This window comes from Salminus brasiliensis, unplaced genomic scaffold (genome assembly GCF_030463535.1).
Source record: "Salminus brasiliensis unplaced genomic scaffold, fSalBra1.hap2 scaffold_49, whole genome shotgun sequence".
Classification (NCBI taxonomy): Eukaryota; Metazoa; Chordata; class Actinopteri; order Characiformes; family Bryconidae; genus Salminus; species Salminus brasiliensis.
The window spans coordinates 42,501-47,500 of NW_027326702.1; the positions used below are offsets into that span (position 1 = coordinate 42,501).

The following is a 5,000-nucleotide window of genomic DNA, read 5'->3' on the forward strand; positions in this document are numbered from 1 at the left end:
TGGTTAACCGCTTCACCGCTAACATTAGTGAGCTAAACAGCATGATGTTATCCAGCTCAACACCGGGGGCTCCCATTGGACTGTCTGCCAGCATGTCGGCCAGCGTGTCCACACACGGCCACTCATCCAACTGTCCGCCTCCTTACTTCCTCCCCCGAGAGGTTTCCATGCCAACCACCATGACAACCTATGCCGAGATCCAGCCACTCCCACCGGTGGAGTCCAATGCGGGTCGACCGGCACCGTGCCCGCTGCCCTGCTCCTCGTCTCGGGGTCCAGGCACCAGGAGCTCTCCTGTGTCCAGCGTGAAAGAGGTGATGGTGGGTGCAGCCTCGGTGCTTGAGTCCGCATCTGCGAAGGCTGACCTGGAGGAACTGCTGCCGCTAACGCCCCCATCGCCCTTCAGGGACTCTGTGGCCTCTGGGAGCAGCTCCCCCAACTCCACTGGTGGTTTCGAGGCGGGCCTGGGGCCGACCCCGTCCCCCAAATACGAGTGCCTGGTACTGAGGCACTACAGCCAGAGCTCCTCGTCCTTATGAGAACCGGGCAAGGCAGGCGAGGGGGCGGGGGGTGGGGTTTAGTGGAGGAAGGACAGAGGCAGGAGGGACGTAGGAATCAGGCAAATGAATAAAAGCTTCCTAGACCTAGTCTTCAGTGTGCGTGTTTACATGTTCGAAACCCGGAGACGGACGGCCAGTACAACCACAGGACGACGTGGCATTCGCCGGAGCTTCTCCCAAGCAGGATGTGTGAAGCCAGGCCTCCAGCAGGGGGCGTACACTGACGTGATCCCTTTTTTTGTGTTGTTTGTTTTGGTAGTGGCCTTAAACAGACATGGCATGGTGTGTGTTTGTGTGGTGAAACGAGGACCTGAGAACTCACAGCGGTGTGGGAACCTTCCAGCACCCTTCACACTGAGCTAATAAAGGGCTGGTCAGAGGAACAGCGGCGCTAAGTGTGTGACACACACACACACACACACACACACACACACACACACTGGTACGCCGAGGACGTGGGGTCTGGCTGATGCTGGGGGGAACGCTGCAGGCCGAGGGTCTGTTCCGCCGGACTGTGAACAAAGTGCTTTGTTTTTTTCTGTAAATAAACACCCGTGACATTTTGTCCTGAATAGTTTCTATTGGCTCCCGCTTTTCCCACTTTTCTTTCGCTGATGCCGATCTTCTCCTTCAGTTGGGAAATGATGAATGTTTGGGCTTTTTATTTTGTGAATCTTGAAAACGTGGACCAAAACTCTCATACCTCTGTCTCGCTCTGAAGGAGTTCTTTATTTATTTCATTGTTTGTTTGTTTGTTTGTTTGTTTATTTTTGAGGAGTCGTGCGATTCTGGCCTTGATGAACACAATACTAGTGAATCTATTAGTGCTGAATCTATGGGGGGGGGGGGGCAATTACACCATCCAGACTGACCAAACTGACCGATCGCCACCGTCCGCCTCGCTAACGATAATCAATACAGAGTAATAATCCATAAAGTTACTGTTTAACAACGACTGCATTCATAAAGGGCTTTCACTGATTTAGCATGTTTAGCACTCGCTCTTTTTTACCCAATCAGACGCTCTGAATCTCTCTCTCTCTCTCTCTCTCTCTCACACACACACACACACACAGCTGCTGTTCTACAGAACTGATTGTCCATGATGATTGTGTTCTAAGGGCATGCTAATGGTCAGCCAGGGGTCATCACCACCATCAGCGACCGCTTCCGGGCCGACGCTCCCAGAAAAACCAATTCATTGAATTTGCTTTTTATGGATAATGCCACACACACACTCACACACACACACACACACTCAACAAAGCTAATGAATGTGGGACTGAACACACGGGGGCCAGGAGGTGGAGAATGTGTGTATGTAATGTTTCTATATGATGATCAACTGTTTTCCTTTTATACGTAAAACTACTGAAAAAATCCACTTTCTGAGATGTGAAGCAATACTCCCATAAACACTCCCATAAACACCCCCATTAACACCCCCATTAACACCCCCATTAACACTCCCATAAACACCCCCATTAACACCCCCATAAACACCCCCATAAACACCCCCATAAACACCCCCATTAACACTCCCATAAACACTCCCATTAACACCCCCATAAACACCCCCATTAACACCCCCATAAACACCCCCATTAACACCCCGTGAATACTCCCACAAACACCCCCATTATCACCCATATTAACACCCCTTTTAACACCCCCATAAACACTCCAATAAACACCCCCATAAACACTCCCATAAACACCCCATTAACACACCCATAAACACCCCCATTAACACCCCCATTAATACTCCCACTAACACCCCCATAAACACTCCCATTAACACCCCCATAAATACCCCATAAACACCCCCATTAACACCCCATGAATACTCCCACAAACACCCCCATTATCACCCACACAAACACTCCCATAAACATTCACACAAACACTCCCATTAACACTCCCTTAAATACCCCATATACACTCACACAAACACTCCCATAAACATCCACACAAACACTCCCAATAACACTCCCATAAACATCCACACAAACACTCCCAATAACACCCCATAAACACCCCCATAAACACACACCTACAAATGTGATGTCATCAAAATAATGTTTCTTCAGTTCTTAAATATTAACTTTCAATCTGAACGAAGAACTTTAGGTGTGGTTGCTAACGTGACGCTAACATGGTCCAGAGGTTTCTTTGAGGTTACTCTAAGGTGACTCTGAGGTAACTACAAAGTGACTGAGATAACGCTGAGGTGACTGAGGTAATGCTGAGGTGACTCTGAGGTAACGCTGAGGTGACTGAGGTAATGCTGAGGTGACTTTAAGGTAATGCTGAGGTGACTGAGGTAATGCTGAGGTGACTGAGGTAATGCTGAGGTGACTCTGAGGTAACGCTGAGGTGACTCTGAGGTAACGCTGAGGTAACGCTGAGGTGACTGAGATAACGCTGAGGTGACTTTAAGGTAATGCTGAGGTGACTCTGAGGTAACGCTGAAGTGACTCTGAGGTAATGCTGAGGTGACTCTGAGGTAATGCTGAGGTGACTCTGAGGTAACGCTGAGGTGACTGAGGTAATGCTGATGTGACTGAGGTAATGATGAGGTGACTTTGAGGTAATGCTGAGGTGTTTCTGAGGTAATGCTGAGGTGACTCTGAGGTAATGCTGATGTGACTGAGGTAATGCTGAGGTAACGCTGAGGTGACTGAGGTAATGCTGAGGTGACTGAGGTAATGATGAGGTGACTCTGAGGTAACGCTGAGGTGACTGAGGTAATGCTGATGTGACTGAGGTAATGATGAGGTGACTTTGAGGTAATGCTGAGGTGACTCTGAGGTAATGCTGATGTGACTGCTGAGGTAACGCTGAGGTGACTCTGAGGTAATGCTGAGGTGACTGAGGTGATGCTGAGGTAACGCTGAGGTGACTGAGGTAACGCTGAGGTGACTGAGGTAATGATGAGGTGACTTTGAGGTAACGCTGAGGTGACTCTGAGGTAACGCTGAGGTGACTGAGGTAATGATGAGGTGACTTTGAGGTAACGCTGAGGTGACTCTGAGGTAACGCTGAGGTGACTGAGGTAATGATGAGGTGACTTTGAGGTAACGCTGAGGTGACTCTGAGGTAATGCTGAGGTGACTGAGGTAATGCTGAGGTAATGATGAGGTGACTTTGAGGTAACGCTGAGGTGACTCTGAGGTAACGCTGAGGTGACTCTGAGGTAACGCTGAGGTGACTCTGAGGTGACTCTGAGGTAACGCTGAGGTGACTCTGAGGTGACTGAGGTAACGCTGAAGTGACTGAGGTAATGCTGAGGTGACTGAGATAACGCTGAGGTGACTCTGAGGTAACGCTGAGGTGACTTTGAGGTAACGCTGAGGTGACTGAGGTAATGCTGAAGTGACTGAGATAATGCTGAGGTGACGGAGGTAATGCTGAGGTGACTCTGAGAACACTGAGGTGACTGAGGTAATGCTGAAGTGACTCTAAGGTAATGCTGAGGTGACTCTGAGGTAATGCTGAGGTGACTCCGAGGTGACTGAGGTAATGCTGAGGTAACGCTGAGGTAATGCTGAGGTAACGCTGAGGTGACTTTGAGGTAATGCTGAGGTGATTGAGGTGACTATGAGGTAACGCTGAGGTGACTCTGAGGTAATGCTGAGGTGACTCTGAGGTAACGCTGATGTGACTGAGGTAATGCTGAGGTGACTGAGGTGACTATGAGGTAACGCTGAGGTGACTCTGAGGTAATGCTGAGGTGACTCTGAGGTAACGCTGAGGTGACTGAGGTAATGCTGAGGTAACGCTGAGGTGACTGAGGTAACGCTGAGGTGACTCTGAGGTAATGCTGAGGTGACTCTGAGGTAACGCTGAGGTGACTGAGGTAATGCTGAGGTAACGCTGAGGTGACTGAGATAATGCTGAGGTGACTCTGAGGTGACTGAGGTAATGCTGAGGTGACTGAGGTAATGCTGAGGTGACTCTGAGGTAATCTGGTATCACAGTTACAGTATTGATATATTGAGGTAATGCTGAGGTGACTCTGAGATGACGCTGAGGTGACTCTGAGGTAATCTGGTATCACAGTTACAGTATTGATATATTGAGGTAATGCTGAGGTGACTCTGAGATGACGCTGAGGTGACTCTGAGGTAATCTGGTATCACAGTTACAGTATTGATATATTGAGGTAATGCTGAGGTGACTCTGAGATGACGCTGAGGTGACTCTGAGGTAATGCTGAGGTGACTCTGAGGTAATCTGGTATCACAGTTACAGTATTGATATATTGACTAGTAATGGATGGATGATCAAACGTCTTTAAAACTACTTTCAGACCTTTCCTGACCTGGGAATCGAGTGTGGGATATCCGTGGGAACGTGTCGCTACCTAGACATGTGTGTGTGTTGATGTTTACATTTATTAAGTGGAAATGCTAGTAGAGTAAATACTAATCATTTAAT

The 5,000-nt window shown here is 48.7% G+C and overlaps 1 pseudogene; it reads left to right on the forward strand.

The window, feature by feature from the left end:
• Positions 1–5,000, forward strand: part of LOC140548902 (metabotropic glutamate receptor 5-like) — a 35,742-nt pseudogene that overhangs the window by 29,816 nt on the left and 926 nt on the right.